Genomic DNA, 19,262 nt, shown 5'->3' with positions numbered 1-19,262 from the left:
CAAGAAAGCAAAAATGGGAATGCAAGGCTAACCTCTCTGAAAGAGATGCTCAATAGGATCTTCAATCTTCAAGTCAAAGCAAACTCCTTGTTTCTCCTTCAAGATTTCGGCCCTAGGTCTTCTAGAGGAGAGAAAATCGTTGTTCTTTTCGTTCCCAAATCGAGCTCCCCTCAAAAGTTCGAAAAAATCGGACTAAATCTGTTTTCAGGTCACGTGATCAGCCAGACCAAGGTTTGGTCCGGCGGACCGGACGTAAAATGAGTGAAGCAACGCGGCGCAAAACTGTTTCTGATCCGGCTGACCAAAACTGGTCAGCTCCTGACTAGGTCTTCAATGGGTTCACTCCGGCTGACTCGGAACACGCTGGCGGACTGGGCTTTGTGCGGAGAACGTTCGGTTCGGCGGATCTGAGGCGGTCATCTCTGGATCGTGATTGCTTTTGGGTTTGGTCAGCTCGTCACGGTTCGGCGGACTGGCTGAGCACGAAACATTCCTAGTCCGGCTGACCAGAACTGGTCAGCTCCGGACCAGACCTTCATTTTCATCTGGTTGGCGGGCTTGGCTCAGCGCTGAGCGGACTTGTGTTGGTAGTCTCCTGGTCCGCCGGACCAGCGTTGGTCAGGGGCGGACCAGATGAACTGTGAACTTTCTTCGTCTTCTCTCCTCGGCCGGACTGGATGAACTGAGCAGATGTGGTCCGCCGGAGTGGAATCTGGTCAGGGGCAGACCAATGGTCTGTTTTCTCCGATTCTCGCCAAATTTGTGCATTATGCCCTCGAGGTCCTGCCAAAGTCAAGAAATGGTCCCAAGACCCTAGGATGGCTCTAAAAATGCCTAAGAATGTGTGGAAATCGTTTAGAAACCAAAGGCATAATCGTATAAAATCTAGATAAAATCCGAGCCATTAAATCCCCCCAGACTTAAATCTTTGCTCGTCCTCGAGCAAATAAAATCAATGAAACACAAAGTCTGAGAAGAACGGTGAGATAGAAATCGGTCTTTGATGAGTTTCAAGATCTAGTTGCATGTTCACTGCTCAACTTATGAGAGTAGAATCGAATCTAGGCTACTCTAGCTACTCTCTCTTGTCAGCTAAACTTTTCTAAGTATGGGATTTCTATATCGTCCTTAATCTACCATAAGAGTAATTCCAACTTCCAAGCACTCTCCTAAACCTATTTACCATTTTTCTCCTCTAAGATATGTAGTCTCTTTATTTATTTTGTTCACAAAACTTTTTTTTTTCTTTACAAGAAAATGCTAGGAGAAGTAATATCCCGAGTTCTTAGGACGTTGAAGTTGACAAGTGTCTCCGTTTTTGCTTTTCTCTAAGAATCATGACAACACTTATCCCACAACTTAGACCCGAACCGTCGAATTTCGACGTACTCACGTCATCGAATGATTTTCATTAACGATATAGTGACAGCGGAGTGTTGGGATGTATATACTTTCTTCGCTTATTCCTACAACATTCTTTCCAAGAGACTATCTATCCTATGGGAGAAGCTTCGGGAACGGTTTTAGGGAGATATTTAACCTGGGTTCGATCGGTCCTACTCTTTGGCATACCTAAAGACAACAATATACCCCATAACCTAGAATCGCAAGCATCAAAGAGAGGGTTTGTTATTCACCTATCATCGACAATCTACTCGAACACCTAGGGGTCTAAGTCCAAATCGCTAAGCAATTTCTAAACAGCTATCACCATCATCTCATCATCGACCAATCTCAACTCAAAACGGTTTATGAAATGCATATGTTCCTATATGCTCTAGACCTATATGTAACAAATGCAATCCAAGGCTAGGTGATGTCTATATGTGCAAATGCAAGAAATGCAGTGTGGAATGCATCTATAGTGAGAGAAAAATGATGATGAATTTTTTTTTGTATGCAAGTGAATGTATGAATGCACCCTAAGAGGGACTTGAAGCGATGTTAGATGCTCAGCCCCCCAGACTTGAATGAGACACCGTCCGCGGTGTCACTCGAATCTGAAGGGGTGGAATATGTGGAATATGAAAGAATTGGATCTAGGTGGAGGAGGGTTAATGTGTAACCTTGGTGTCCAAGGTTGAAATATGCCTCCTTGCATTCCACTTTTGATGTATTCCACATTGTGTGTCGTCTTTTGTTCCAAGTCGGGATTCAACCTTAGATAAGAGCTTAAAACAAACAAAGATCAAGTGAATCCGATAACAGTTAAGCGTACAAGACAATATAGCAAAATAACAACGCACATCGCAGGTCCGAAAATGCAAAAGAAGTGAAAAGGAAAGGGAAAGAAAAAGATCCTGATGCAATCTCTGGCGATGCTACTGTGTCTCGACGTGGTCAGTCTCCATGTGATCGGTGTCGCTCGGTGGTGGTGGTGAATGCCTGCGTGGTGCCCTCGGTGAGTATGACACATGCGGAAAGTAGATCTGCTGCGGTCCGTAGGCATCGCCGGGATAAGGGTAGTCTGGTGGGAGAGGGACTGGCTGTACGATGTTCTGCATCCTCGTCACATAGGTAGAATCGTACCGGCGGTTCACTTCTGTCTGGTAGAAATGGTAATGTCCAAACTGCGTGCGCATAGCCGCTACAGAGCCCCCTCTAGCTGCCCAGGCGATGATCGTATGAGTCTAGCCGGCCGTCAATGTTGTCCATGCGGTGGCCAACGGTATCAAATCCCTGACGTATAAAATCTCTGAGCTCCCGTATGTCCTCCTGGGATGCTGGTACAAAAGATGAGGAGGCATCCCTAGTATGGTCATGTGCCTGAGGAGACGGAGATGAAGCTCTCTCTCTGCGTCGTCGACGGGGTGGTGGCGGTGCGGGCACGGCCGGTGCCTCCTCTCCGTCTACGTGGAACCGCAGGCCCTGTATGGTGAAGGGAGGGAGGGAGTCCATAGGAAGACGAACTGTCCTCTCCCTCTCTTCGGTGTCAATATAGCTCCAGTAAGGTCCTCCGGCCGTGCGGGTATCAATCGCTCTCTTCGCGCTGAGCATGGCGAGATGCAAGTCTGGATACCCCATCGGTTTCTGCCACTGCAAACCCAAGTTGATGCCCACTCTCCTAGCTATCATGGATACTATGCCTCCCCCGTATATGGCTACACTGGTGGACTGCTTCGCCTCTGATATCTCGTGAAGGTGGATAGCCACCCTCGAGGCTAGGTCAAGGCTAGCCATGCCCCAACCGTCTCCGTCGAACGCGTCGCAAAGTGCTCGTCTAAGCAGACACAACTCTATGGTCTTGATATTCCCCTGCTCGCCACGAGTAAACAACACTCCCGCAATAAACATGTGCAAGATACATACGCGGGATGTCGAATCCTGGTCGACTTGCTCTTCCCTGTCTCAAACTCGCCTGACCCGATAATAGTCCAAAACTTTTGTAATGCGTCAGGGTCAATCGCGGGGTGAGTCTATCTTGTCCTTCGTGGGACGCCCAAGATCTCGGCAAAATCCGCCATGGTGAGGCAGTGACGGGGACCGGCTAGCTAGAACGTCATGTAGCCACCCTCTACAGACCCATTTCTGGGTAGCCAACATCTGTATGTGGCGAAGAACTCGAGGGTCAGCGTGGTGTTGTGTCCTCCCATGTCTCGAACAATCTATCCCAACCCAGCTGGTGGAATAGGTATCGCACGCTCTCATATACGCCCAGCTGCTCGATCTCGCGGCTGATGACTTAGATGGCAAAACTCCCATCTGGTTCAGTGTCCGATGCAGGCTCTCTACCTCGGGGGAGAAACCAACTCCGTATGGAGGGATAATGTCCTCCACAACAATGGGCTCGAGCTCGGTGAGCTCCGTGATCGCTCCCTCTGGTATTGGCGGTCAGGTAAACTTCGGGCGCCTGTCTTTGTGACTCGTGGGGGCTATCTGCAAAAAAGGAAGCAATATATTCGATTAAGTTCACACGAGTCAACACATGGCAAAAAATCATGTATCACCTACATTCGGTCCGAGTCAGAATAAATCTGATCCGTCGGGCCGAAATGAGCGTGAAAAATCAATGTCCGAAGGGTGTGGTCCGGCCCTGACCAAGTCTGGTCCGCCGAACCGGAAAAACTTCTGCGAAATTGGATTTCAGTGTTGGTCCGAAGCTGACCGTGGTTGGTCCTCGGACCAGCTGTACTCGAGCATTCATCTTCTTCGCGATCTCGGTCTGCCGGACCAAATCTGGGTCTACCGGACCAAATCTGGGTCCGCCGGACCGGGACTGAAATTCGCGAAGCTCCGCCATTTTTGAGCTTCCAAGCTCGAAATCGGACCAAATCTCTCCCTAAAATTCATAGATCTCGACTAGTCTAAGCCTATCATGCATGAATCTAGCCTTAAAACCTTGAAAACCTAGAAATCTAGGAGATCCGAGCATTACCTCTTCGGTGAAAATTAAAAAATGGGAGAGATAGAGAGGGAGAGCGAGAGTCGGGGGAGAGAGAGGGATGCGCTTCCAGCGAGGCAACGATGCTGGCGACAGTGGGCGGTGGCGCGACGACAGGAATCGGTGGCTGTGTGCTCCGGCGGAGTGGGCGAGAGAGGGAAGTCGGTCCAAGGCTTCTTGGTTCGGCGGAGTGAAATACTATGGCGAGTAGTTCCTTTTCGGTTGTGGAATAGTTCATCTGAGCATCGTCTAAGGTTCTACTCGCATAGTATATGGCGTGAAGCTTCCTGTCTCTCCTCTGACCCAAAACAGCCCCCACTGCAAAATCGCTAGCATCGCACATGAGCTCAAAAGGAGCTTCCCAATCCGGCAGCTGAATGATGGGCGGAGAGATCAACGCCTTTTTCAGAGTCTCAAAGGCGGTCTGACACTCATGGGTGAACTCAAAAGACACGTCCTTTGCAAGTAATTCGGTCAAAGGCCTCGAAATCTTCGAGAAGTCCTTGATGAACCTCCTGTAGAACCCGACATGTCCCAGAAAACTCCAAATTCTCTTAAAATTCTGTGGAGGCGGCAGCTTCTCTATCACTTCGACCTTAGCTCGGTCGACCTCAATCCCCTTGCTCGAAATCTTGTGGCCTAGCACAATGCCCTCTTGGACCATGAAATGACACTTCTCCCAATTCAGCACAAGATTCGCCTCAACACACCTGTCCAACACTCGACGCAAATTCATCAGACACACAGGAAAGGAGGGTCCATGGACAGAAAAATCATCCAACATCCTCAATAACATCAGAAAATACTGCAGTCATGCATCTCTGAAATGTCGTCGGTGCATTACATAAACCAAAAGACATCCTACGATATGAAAAGGTGTCATATGGACATGTGAAGGTGGTCTTTTCTTGGTCGCTAGGGTGAATGGGGATTTGGAAGAATCCCGAGTAGCCATCAAGAAAGCAAAAATGGGAATGCAAGGCTAACCTCTCTAGCATTTGGTCGATGAAGGGCAAAGGAAAATGATCCTTAGTGTTCGAATTCAGCTTCCTATAATCAATGCACATCCTCCAACCCGTAACTGTCCTAGTGGGTATCAATTCATTATGTTCGTTTTCCACCACAGTGATACCCCCTTCTTTGGTACAACTTGCACGGGACTAACCCATGCACTATCCGAAATCAGGTAAATGATACCCGCATCTAACAGTTTAAGCACTTCTTTCTTCACTACCTCCTTCATGATCGGGTTCAACCTACGTTGATGTTCGATGGAGGTCTTAGAGTTATCCTCTAGATGAATGCGGTGCATGCAAAGGGAAGGACTAATTCCTCTAATGTCATCCAGAGTGTAGCCCAAGGCTTGTCTATACTCCCTAAGCAATGCAACTAATTCAGCTAGTTCCACATAAGTCAAAGCAGCATTCACAATGATCGGATAAGTAGAATTAGGTCTGAGAAATTCATACCTAAGCCCTTGTGGTAAGGGCTTCAGTTCTACCTTTGACGCGCTCTCTGGATCCCAATCTTTCTTCCCGCTCGTCTCCACATCGGGCTGCTTGACTTGTATGGAGGAGACCAGAGCTTGATGGCTCGGAGAGGGTGATGTTCCTCTCTGTTTTCCTCGTCCCTTAGCCAAGGGAACTCACGGGCAGAACAATATAAGGGCTCAACGACCCGGTATTTCCAGCCCTCAAGCTCAATCAATGAGCTGTCATCTAAAGTCCGAACAATGCTCCGAACTTCCTCCCAATTGCAGTACATGCTCTCTTGTACCACGTTCAGTGCCATCTCGAGGGGATCTGAATCTCTGAACTCATCCCTCACTTCATCGACCAGTGTGTCGATCAAATCTAAGTAGAAGGAGGAATCTACCAAATGCGGCTGCTTAAGGTTTTGATCAAGTCTGAACTCAACCGTCTCGTCACCAATCTTCATCGTGAGTCTACCCTCTCTGACATGCACAACAACATCGACCGTGTTCAGAAACGGCCTACCAAGTATGATGGGGATTTTGAAATCCCCCGGCATGTCCAGAACTACAAAGTCGACGGGGACATAGAATTTTCCTATCTTAAGAGGCACATCTTCTAAAATCCCAGCGGGATACTTTATCGATCTATCGGCCAATTGCAGCGCCATCCTTGTCGGTTTTAGCTCACCGATATTAAGCTTCTTGAATATGGAGAGGGGCAACAAACTGACACTTGCGCCCAAATCGCAAAGCGCCCTCTTAATCTCCACATTCTCCAATCTGCACGGGATGGAGAAGCTACCTGGATCAGCCCTCTTCTGCAGTAACTCAGTCTGCAATATGGCTGCACTCACTTCTGTACTCAGTGCCACTGTCTCCTTCTCAACCGCCCTCTTCTTCGTGAGTATGTCCTTCAGAAATTTAGTGTAGGACAAGATTTGGAGAACTACCTCATGAAAAGGCATGGTCACTTCCAGCTTCTTCAACATCTCGGTGAACTTGGCAAACTGGCTATCTTCGTTGAACTTCCTTGCCCGAGATGGAAATGGTAGAGGGGGTGCCTGTGGAGGAGGCGGAATGTACCTCGCCTCTTTCCCCTCTACAACATGGCCCTTGCCTTTATCTAAGGCGACCCTCTGAGGTTCGTGTGAACCTTCTCCCTCTTCTCTGACAACATGGGAGGCCTCCGGGAGTTGTCTTCCACTTCTCAAGCCTATAGCATTAATATGCTCCCTCGGGTTAGGATCAGCCTTACCCGAAAATTGGCCTTGAGGTCTCGCAGCTTGGGAAGCAAGCTGAGCAATCTGGTTATCCATCATCTTGAGATGTGCATCCATCCCATCCAATCTCTGCTCAAAACTCTCTTGCTTCCCTTTGAATCCTTGCATCTCTTGACTCAGACTGGAAAATGAGTTTTTCTGATCGTGCATTAGCTGGGCTAACATCGACTTTAACTCTGACTCTTCTTCCTTAGCCTGAGGCGGAGGAGCTCTGTACCCCTTATTCCTCTGATTGTAGTCCTGGCCCTGATTCTGATACGCTTGATTCTGACTCTGATATCCCTGATTCTGGTATTTAGGCTAAAACCCTGGGGGTCCCTGAGGCTTCGCCCCGCTCTGATGTTGAGGGTTCAATGCTCCTTGCGGGTTGCCATAAGAAAAGTCAGGGTGATTCCGATTTCTCGGATTGTAGAAGTTCGACTGATTGTTATACTTATTTCTTCCCACATAGTCGACTTCTTCTGTGGCTTCTTCTGCTTGGTCTACCATGTACATGCCCGGTTTAGCCTTCTGCGGTAGAAATGTGTGGCCGCACTATAGATGAATGTCATCTATCTCTTACAGTCTACTCGGGATACGACAAAGCATTCGAACTATGAGTTCGATTATGATATCGTGAGACAAAGAGGATCATCGTTGGAGCTATCTCTGGCTTTTGGTTAGATCACATCTAACTCTTTCCGATACGGCTAATCATAATGTCTTGCTAGAGACCGCTTATGATTTGTAAAGCGAGATTGGATCTCATGTTTACTACCGTATTCGGAGGAGCCTAAAGGGTCACACACATATGGGATGGACGTGTATGGACGGGATCGAACGGACGAGAAAAATCGGATTTTTCTTTGTCTTTGTGGTCTGGTCCGGAGTTGACCAAGAGTTGGTCAGCCGGACCAGACAAACTTGAGAGAGGCGGACTAGATTGGCGAAAAACTGGTCTGGTCCGGAGCTGACCAAAAGTTGGTCCGTCGGACCAGACCAGTCAGACAGACTGAGATTGCGAACCTCGGGCCTGCCTGGTCCGGCGGACCAGACAGGTCAGACTGACTGGGAGTACGGTCCGGAGCATGCCTAGTCCGGAGCATGTCTGGTCTGTCAGCAGCGAAACGCTCTTGGTCCGGCTGACCAAACGTTGGTCAGCTCTGGACCAAGAGCCCGAGGAACGTTTCGACGAGTGTTTACACGCCTGGTCCGACGGACCAAATGTTGGTCCGCCGGACCAAGCGTCAGAAACTCCAAAGTGCGATTTTTCTGGCTTTTCTTGGTGGAAACAAGTAGGGAACGCACTCCTCTCTCAATAACTAGACCTTTCAGACTTGGGAAAAGTCTCTGGAAGTTGCTTAAGCTCTCTCAAACTCAAGAAGGTGTTCTTGAGATCATACATAAGAGATTTTGATCTCTTCAAGCTCTAGCAAGCAAGATTCTAAAGTGTTGGAATCCATCCCAAGGGAGTGGACTGCTCAAGAGGGCGTTGACACTTTCAACACCTTGGCTGTGATCACCTAACCGCAATCGGATTGTGAATCGAAGGATTCAAAGGTTAGTTTTCGGTTCAAGAAAGTTCTTCATCGATAGATTGGTCCGTGGGCGATTCGAAAATGTTTTGAACGCCAATTCTGCTGCGTACGCCCGCGGACCAGATCCTAGCACGGTTTTGAATCGGAGGTCTAGGATCCCGTGTGACCCAGCAGTGGTATCAGAGCTCGGTTCTTCGTTTCGATAAAGAACGATCACTCTTGAGCAAGTTTGAAATTTTGTTCAAACTTGGTTTTCCTTGGTTTTTGATCTAAGATAAATCTGTTATATAATTGAATCTATGGTAGATTAAATTATGTAACAAAACTTAGATATGTAGAGATTTGAATCATGAATTAACTCGAGAAAACAGAACGAAAAACGGATTCGAACAGAGCCAAAAATCAGATCAAGATGAAAAATCTCGTCTGAATTTTTGGCCCAGAATCTCGTGGTCCGGCTGACCAAAAGTTTGTCAGGGCCGGACCACAGTTTGAACCTGCACAGATCACTCCGCCGGACCAGAGAAGAAGCTCGGACCAAAAAGAAAATAGTCTTGGTCCAGCGGACCAAAATGTTGGTCCGGCAGACTAAGAAAGGAAGAATTTCGGACCAAACAGTCCTGGTCCGACGGACCAAGTTATTGGTCTGACGGACCGGACGTGATGTTTGGTCCGACGAGATTTTTCTAGTCCGAATAAGCTCTTCTGACTCGTCTAGTCCGGCTGACCAAGCATTGGTCAGCCCCGGACCACACGTAGTCAGATCAGGCGGACCAAGGCCTGGTTCGACGAGAAAAAAATCTGGTCCGAGAAGCCTACCAACACGTCTGGTCCGGCGAACCAAACGTTGGTCAGCCGCGGACCGGATGTGTTGGATCAGCCGGACCAAAAGTTGGTCCGAAGTGGCGGACTGAGACTGAAGTCAGTTGGTCCGGCGGACCAAATGTTGGTCAGCCCCAGACCAACGACTTCAATCTTGGTCAGATGAGATTTTTCGGTCCGAGCTGAGTCAGAAATCTGAGTTGGTTTGGTCCGGCAGACCAAAAGTTGGTCAGTCCCGGACCAACCACCTGATTTCGAATTTTCGCGTTTTCTGAATTTGATTCGGTTAAGTAATGGTTACTTGACTGAGTTAATCATGATTATTTTTGGTTTATGACTTAATTATGTAGAGGGTCTACATGAATTAAGTACATAAAACTTAATCAAGTATAGGAGTTACTTGATTGAGTGGGAGTTTCGGGACTTAGTTTACTAAGCTGAATAGATGGTCTATTCGGGTTAAGTAACAGAGTCGGATCAAAATATAATTGTTATATTTTGATCAATCAAGAATAGAGCTATTACAAGTAGAGTTCTTGCCAAGACCTTGGTAATTCGTGTATGGGACATGCCAAAGGATCGACAGGGAGTTGGCTGCTGACCTTGTGCTCAAGTCTCTTCCAGACTGCTATGATCAGTTCATCATGAGCTATCATATGCATGGCATGGATAAGACCTTGACCGAACTGCATGGGATGCTGAAAATGGCCGAGAAAGCCTTAAGGTCGAGAAGAACGTGCTCGTTATTTCGAAGAGTTCGAAAAAGCGGAAACGTTCCAAGGGAAAGGGAAAAGGCAAGGCAAGTGGGGCAAATGTTGCCAACAAGGCCAAGCCTAAACCCGACAAAGGAGAGTGTCATTTCTGCCATGAAATTGGTCATTGGAAAAGAAATTGCAAACTCTTCTTGGAAGATCTGAAAAAGAAGAAGCTTGCTGAAGCTTCTACTTTAGGTATTTACGTTATCGAAGCTAACATATTCACTTCTTCATCCTGGGTATTAGATACCGGATGTGCCTCACACATTTGTGGAAATGTGCAGGGTCTCATAAGAAGTAGGACATTGGCTCGAGGTGAAGTGGATCTACGAGTCGGGAATGAAGCAAAGGTTGTTGCATTGGCTGTCGGCGTTTATGATTTATCTTTACCGTCTGGACTGGTTATAGAACTAAGTAATTGTTACTTTGTGTCTGCTATAAGCAGAAATATCATTTCTATTTCCTGTTTGGATTTGGATGGTTTCTGGTTTGTTATTGAGAATAAGAACCTGATGATGTTCAAAGACGATATCTATTATGGTAATGGTTACCTTGTGAATGGATTGCATGTATTGAACGATCAACCTTCCGATTCCATGTCCGTATATAACGTAAATGCGAAAAGGTTTAAGCCGAACAACTTAAACCCGACCTATCTCTGGCATTGCCGTTTGGGCCACATCAACGAGAAACGCATACAGAAACTCCTCTCCGAAGGATTTCTGGATTCTTTCGATTATGAATAGATTGAAGCGTGTGAATCTTGTCTGATGGGTAAAATGGCAAAGTCTCCTTTTAGTGGAAAAGGAGAACGGGCATTGGAGTTATTGTACCTAATACATAGTGATGTATGTGGGCCATGAGCTTACCTGCTAGAGGAGGTTATTTGTATTTTGTCACATTTACTGATGATTTCAGTAGATTTGGTTATGTCTATTTGATGAGACATAAAACCGAAACTCTTGAAATATTCAAGGCTTTCAGAAACGAAGTACAAAACCAGCTTGGCAAGTCATTGCGATCGGATCGTGGTGGCGAATATATGAGCCAAGAGTTCACTGACTATCTGGTAGACTGTGGAATTGTTCCACAGTTGACCCCTCCTGGAATGCCACAGTGGAATGACGTGTCTGAACGGAGGAACTGCACCCTATTAGATATGGTACGGTCTATGATGAGTCAGACTGATCTTCCAAAGTCTTTCTGGGGTTACGCCTTAGAGACTGTTGCTTTCATACTGAACAGGAGTCCGACGAAAACGGTTCAGAAGACACTATATGAGATATGGACTGGGAAGGGGAAACGTCCCAGTTTGTCTTTCTTGAAGATTTGGGGATGTGACGTTTACGTGAAACGTCAGACTTCTGATAAGCTATCCGCCAAATCGGACAAGTGTTTGTTTGTAGGATACCCTAAGGAAACTAAAGGGTACTACTTCTACAACCCGATCGAGAATAAAATGTTTATTGCTCGGAATGAGAAATTCCTGGAAAGAGAGTTCGTCTCTAAGGGAATTAGTGGGAGTAGAGTTGATCTCGAAGAAGTTCGAGAACTACAGACAGATGCTGGACCGAGTGAGCAAGTTGAAGATGTTCAACCTGCATCACAAGGACTTGAGACTCCGCCTGATACTTGTGAACCTCGGAGATCAGGGAGAGTTCGCCTAGAGCCTACGAGATTTGGATTTCTCGTGACTGGTAGTGATGAACTCATGTTATTGGAACATGACGAGCCTACATCATATCTAGAGGCTATGGCGAGTTTCGACTCTAAGAAATGGCACGAGGCTATGAAGTCTGAGATGCAATCCATGTACGACAACAAAGTATGGACTTTGATCGACGCATCCGAAGGGGTAAAACCCATATGATGTAAGTGGGTTTTCAAGAAGAAAACCGACATGGATAGCAACGTGCATACCTATAAGGCACGATTGGTGGCGAAAGGGTTTCGGCAAATTCATGGTATTGACTATGATAAAACCTTCTCGCCCGTCGTGATGCTTAAATCCATCAGGATTCTGCTTGCCATAGCTGCATATTATGACTATGAGATATGCCAAATGGATGTCAAGACTGCGTTCCTTAACGGGAACCTACTCGAGGATGTGTATATGATACAACCCGAGGGTTTTGTCGATCCAGAGAGTCCGGGAAAGGTGTGCAAGCTTCAGAGGTCCATTTATGGACTGAAGCAGGCTTCAAGAAGCTGGAATCTTCGATTTGATGAGACAATCAAACAGTTTGGTTTCTCTCAAAACGAGGATGAGCAATGTGTTTACAAGAAGGCCAGTGGGAGCATGGTTGTTTTCCTGGTGCTATACGTGGATGATACCCTGCTCATAGGAAACGATGTTCCTATCTTGCAAGATGTTAAGCCTTGGCTAGGAACACAGTTCTCTATGAAGGACTTAGGGGAAGCTGCCTATGTCTTAGGCATCAAGATCTATAGAGATAGATCTCGAAAGCTTCTTGCCCTAAGTCAGAGTACATATGTCGACAAAGTTCTGAATCGGTTCAGAATGCAAGAGTCGAAGAGAGGACTCTTGCCGATATGTCATGGTGTTGCTCTCAGCAAGTCTCAGTGTCCTAAGACACGTGATGAGCGAGAACGTATGGATAGGATCCCATATGCCTCGGCCATAGGATCTATCATGTATGCCATGTTATGTACTAGGCTGGATGTGTCGTACGCGTTAAGCATTACGAGCAGATACCAGTCGGATCTAGGAGGGTCACACTGGATCGCAGTCAAGAATATCCTTAAGTACTTGAGAAGGACTAAGGATTTATTCTTGATATATGGTGGGTTGGAAGACGAGCTCGCTGTAAAGGGTTTGTTAGTTTTTTTCTTATAAAACAAACACAACAACACGTACAAATACACTAATCAATACACTCACATATGACCCACACAAATACATTATCACACCCTTGTCTTTGGCGTATTCCTCTCAGAGAGATTCTCTCTCCCTCTCCTTTGAACACACAAACAAAGACAACATATGATTGCAGTTAACACACCAATCTGCAATACATTTTTTTACAACGTTAAGGTTGCTCTTATAGAGCAAGTAACTGACAGAAAAACTGCCTCTACAACTCCTCCATAACCGTTTGGTAACTTCTCGTTTGAATCTTGTGTCAATTACCAACACTCCTCCTTGACTCAAGTGTTAAACATTCAACATGTCTTCTTCATCTTCTCAATCATTCTCCTGTATGATCCAATATTGGGTCCATCATTGAAGACCCAGTCAACACGATGACACCACCATCTTCACGAGCGGCGCCAGTTTTTTTGAATATGCTCCTCCTCTGGTTGCACCTCACCCATATCACGAACTTCCTTCTTCGTCTGAATCCAACGATGTGCTCTCTTCATTCTCTCTTAAGACTTCTTTCTTAGATTCCAACACATGAAGAATAGATCTGCAACTCGTTGCTCCTCTTACAAATCCAAGCTTTCAACACTTGAATCACTGGAAAATGTACTTCGAACAACACAAAACAAAAAAGTTACAGATTTCTATCAATTTTCACAAACCCTCTTTCTCGACTACATCACACAAATGTTTTTTTTTTCACTGCAACAAACACCACTAATGAATCAACTTCTCTTTTGCGCGACCATGACACATCGACCCATATCGATCGATCTTACCGGAAACTCAGCTGCAATCCACCGAAATCTCCATCACCGACATACCGAACCATCGAGCTTTCTCCTTTCCAATAAAATCTCAGACAACTCTCACCACAAGCCCAAAAAGATCTCAAAATGCTCTGATACCACTGTTGATTATTGTGAATTCCTCTTAAAGAGTAAGCCTAACACCTCACTCTTTGAATACACAAAAATACTCACACATAAAAGACAAAGAGAACAATAATAAACAAACTGCAACTCTCTGTAAATTTTCTGCAACATAATGTACATATACATATAAGACACGAAATGTAACTGTGCAAACAGTTACTCACCCACTAAAACATTAAACTACATTTAAAACTTCCATAAAACTGCAATACGTAACATAAAACCAACTAATACACATAAACCATATAATATAAAGTACATGCAAAGTCTTCTAAACATAATTTGAGCCACAAATACTAACAAACTCCTCCTTGGCTCAAAATCCTTCAGAAACACCAATCAATAGATCAATCAAAAGAGTTGTTCCTCTTCCTTTTCTTCAACCATATTTGCTTCAACTTCAACATTCTCTGTGTTCTTTTCTTTGCAAATCTTCTCAACATGTCCCATTTTACCGCATTTTCTGCATTTAACATCGGGTCTTTTCCAACATCTCCAATATGGATGACCTTCCTTACCACAATGTTTGCACGGTTCAATGGATTGCTCACCAAATTTTTCATTTCGTGCATAATTTATTCTTGCTTTTGCTATTAAAGCACCTTCCACCGAATCCTCCTTTCTCATAAGCCTTCTTTGTTCTTGCGCTTGAAGGGCACTAAGAACCTCTGAGAGCTTGATTTTTGACATATCTTTAGTGTTTTCCAAAGATGCCACCGTTGCTTCAAACTTTTCCGGTATAGAAACCAGAATTTTCTGCACAATCTTAACATCTTCAACTTTAGTGCCAAGAATTCTTACCTTGTTGATTATATCGACAAGACGATCGACATAATCTTTTACTGACTCGCTTCCCTTCATTTGTTGTCGCTCGAACTCTCGCAACAAATTCATGACTTTCATTTTCACAACCCAGACTTGGTAATTCTCACCATCAAACACCGGAACGGGGAGAGTTACACTGACACCAACATTTTGATCCATTTCGTTTTCACTTTTTCAAAAAAACACTCACAGATCCCGAAAGATCAAAACCGCTCTGATACCACTGTTAGTTTTTTTCTTATAAAACAAACACAACAACACGTACAAATACACTAATCAATATAGTCACATATGACCCACACAAATACATTATCACACCCTTGTCTTTGGCGTATTCCTCTCAGAGAGATTCTCTCTCCCTCTCCTTTGAATACACAAACAAAGACAACATATGATTGCAGTTAACACACCAATCTGCAATACATTTTTTTACAACGTTAAGGTTGCTCTTATAGAGCAAGTAACTGACAGAAAAACTGCCTCTACAACTCCTCCATAACCGTTTGGTAACTTCTCGTTTGAATCTTGTGTCAATTACCAACAGGGTTACACCGATGTTTGTTTCCAATCGGACCAAGATGACTACAGATCGCAATCAGGCTATGTCTTCTGCTTGAATGGAGGCGCTGTTAGTTGGAAGAGTTCCAAACAGGCCACCATAGCAGATTCTACTACAGAGGCTGACTACATTGCCGCATCGGATGCTGCGAAGGAAGCTGTTTGGATCAGGAAGTTTTTGGGTGACCTGGGCGTTGTTCCTAGCATTGTGAACCCCATTTCGTTATACTATGATAACAATGGGGCGATAGCACAAGCTAAGGAACTCAGGTCACACTAACGATCCAAACACATATTCAGACGGTTTCATCTCATAAGGGAAATCGTAGACAGAGGCGATGTGCACATATGCAAGATATCGACGGATGACAACATAGCCGATCCCTTGACGAAGCCTCTCCCTTCGTCAAAGCATGAGGGTCATGTTCGGGGAATGGAACTTAGATGCATTGTAGATTATACTTAGAGCAAGTGGGAGACTGATGGATGTGATGCTCTAGGATGATCATACGATATGAGAACTATGTATGATCATTATTTATTTTGCATATTTGATAAATAATGAAATCCATGGATCTTTATGAACGATCCTAAATTCCTTAGTCGCTTGTCATTGTGGGAGCAATGATGAATTAAGACTAACATGATGCGTGATGGATGATCATGGTGATGATCATATGTATTAGATACGGATCACGGTCATGAGTACTTGTTTGGAACAAGTGACTGGATGACTCGCGTGAGATTGTCGATTGGATTTAATCCATGACTTGAATCTCACTTGATGGTTCACTTTGGATCCTCAGACCTGAGATATCTATTGGATCCATCATGACGAGTAATGTACTTTGACTGTGTCAAACGTCGTCTTTAAGCGGATGATTATAAAGGCGTGGCTCGGGTACGTTATGAATCATGTAATGGATAGTAGATAGTCAAGATGGAACTTTGTTCCTCTCGAAAGAGAGAGATATCGCTTGGGCCCGTTCGTAGGAGTGAGACTATAGAAATGTGTGGCCGCACTATAGATGAATGTCATCTATCTCTTACAGTCTACTCGGGATACGACAAAGCATTCGAACTATGAGTTCGATTATGATATCGTGAGACAAAGAGGATCATCGTTGGAGCTATCTCTGGCTTTTGGTTAGATCACATCTAACTCTTTCCGATACGGGTAATCACAATGTCTTGCTAGAGACCTCTTATGATTTGTAAAGCGAGATTGGATCTCGTGTTTACTACCGTATTCGGAGGAGCCTAAAGGGACACACACATATGGGATGGACATGTATGGACAGGATCGAACGGACGAGAAAAATTGGATTTTTCTTTGTCTTTGAGGTCTGGTCCGGAGCTGACCAAGGGTTGGTTAGCCGGACCAGACAAACTTGAGAGAGACGGACTAGATTGGCGAAAAACTGGTCTGGTCTGGAGCTGACCAAAAGTTGGTCCGCCGGACCAGACCAGTCAGACGGACTGAGATTGCGAACCTCGGACCTGCCTGGTCCGGTGGACCAAAAGTTGGTCCGGCGGACCAGACAGGTCAGACTGACTGGGAGCACGGTCCGGAGCATGTCTGGTCTGGCGGACCAGGATCCTGGTCCGCCGGATCGCGAAAAATCTGGTATGTCGGCAGCGAAACGCTCTTGGTCCGAGTGACCAAACGTTGGTTAGCTCCGGACCAAGAGCCCGAGGAATGTTTCGACGTGTTTTTACACGCCTGGTCCGGCGGACAAAATGTTGGTCCGGCGAACAAAACGTCAGAAACTCCAAAGTGCAATTTTTCCAGCTTTTCTTGGGGAAACAAGTAGGGAACACACTCCTCTCTCAATAACTCGACCTTTCAGACTGGGAAAGTCTCTGGAAGTTGCATAAGCTCTCTCAAACTCAAGAAGGTGTTCTTGAGATCATACACAAGAGATTTTGATCTCTTCAAGCTCTAGCAAGCAAGATTCCAAGTGTTGGAATCAATCCCAAGGGTGTGGACTCCTCAATAGGGTGTTGACACTTTCAACACCTTGGCTGTGATCACCTAACCACAATCGGATTGTGAATCGAAGGATTCAAAGGTTAGTTTTCGGTTCAAGAAATTTCTTCATCGATAGATTGGTCTGTGGGCGGTTCAAAAATGATTTGAACGCCAATTCCGCTGCGTAAGCCCGCAGACCAGATCCTAGCACAGTTTTGAACCGGCGGTCTAGGATCCCGTGTGACCCAGCAGCATCAACCCATCCTTTCGTGCCATCCCTAAGGCCATGTAGGAAAGTAGAGAGGAGATACTTGTTGTCCATACCGTGGTGCGGACACATTCTCTAATACTCCTTGAACCTCTCCCAAGCATCATACAAGGTCTCATCATCATCTTGAGCGAAGGAGTTTATCTTGGTCAAAGCTAGCTGCGTCTTCATGGGCGAGTAGTATTTCATCATGAACTTCTCTTCCATTTCTTCCCATGTAGAAATGGAATTTGGCCCCAAGGTATAGAGTCAATCCTGCGTCTTGTCCATCAAAGAGAAAGGAAAAGCCTCGATCATCGCGTCTTCCATTGTCACTCCTGGCGGCTTCTTGATGGTGCGGCATAACATCTTGAACTGTGTAAGATGGGAATTCGGATCCTCATTGTACCTCCCTCTGAAGCTCATCTGATTCAGCATCTGAATAAACTGCGGCTGCAGCTCAAAATGGTCTAAGGGTGGTCGATTGATGCACGAAAGCAACTGAGTATGCTTGGGCGTGGTGTACATCCCAAGAGTCTGCGGATGTTTTCTTTTGTACGTGTACATTCCGAGCGTTTGCGGGTTAACTCAGACGTGCTCTCTTGGCGGCGCTTCACCCCTTGCTACCTCTTCTGCCATTCTGTCCTCTCTTCGTTTTCTGCGGATTTCCCTCTCGATTCTGTCTATGTCCAGGTCAAAGGCAAGCTCAAAATCTGGGTCGAGTTGTCTTCGAGTGGGACGTCTGCTCATGCACTAAGGAAACCTGCAAAAATAAAAGTCCAGAAAAAGGCGGAGAATGTAAATCGAAGTGAATAAAAAGGCAGAGAGTAGGGAGAGACACCCGATAAAGTCCAGAACGATCCCGAAAAAGTCTAGGAAAATCGGGAAAAATCTAGAAAAATTCAAAAAAATCCAGAAAATGTCCAGAATAAATCTGGAAAAGTCCAAGAAAATCTAAAATTGTCCAGAAAAGTCCAGGAATAATACAAACAGTAAAAATTAAGAAAAGAAAAATCAATAAATAAAAGAAACAAGAAAAATTGACTCAAGAAAAAGGAAGTGAACAAACACACAAAACTTGATCACTTGCGTGACGAACACACAAAAAATCAAACTAACCTAGAGTCAATCTATCCTAGCTATGGAAACCGTAAAAAGTCCCCGGCAACGGCGCTAAAAACTTGATCACTTGCGTGACGAGCTTTAAATTTATACTCGACACACAACGAATCCGCAAGTATACGGATGATGTAGTACCGGGGTCGAACACAAGGACTTAGTGCGGTTAAGCTACGAATCGATCAAAACTAGGAAAATGGTAAAAATAAGATTGGAGAATTGTTTTTTGTGGTTTTGAAAGTTGTAGAAAATTAAATGAGAGAAATAAAATCAAAACAAACAATAATTCAAGCGAAGATGATCGATGGGAAAGGTTAATCTCCCACTTGCTCTAATCATGAACTGCTAAACATCTAATGCCCATATCCCTAACATGACCCTCATGCTTCGACGAAGGGAGAGACTTTGTCAATGGATCGGCAATGTTGTCATCTGTCGACACTCTGCAAATGTGCACGTCTCCTCTGTCTATAATCTCCCTGATAAGGTGAAA

This window comes from Tarenaya hassleriana, unplaced genomic scaffold, assembly GCF_000463585.1.
Source record: "Tarenaya hassleriana unplaced genomic scaffold, ASM46358v1 Cleome239, whole genome shotgun sequence".
NCBI lineage: Eukaryota > Viridiplantae > Streptophyta > Magnoliopsida > Brassicales > Cleomaceae > Tarenaya > Tarenaya hassleriana.
The sequence above is the reverse complement of the archived record's forward strand: the minus strand, read 5'-3'. Positions refer to the sequence as shown.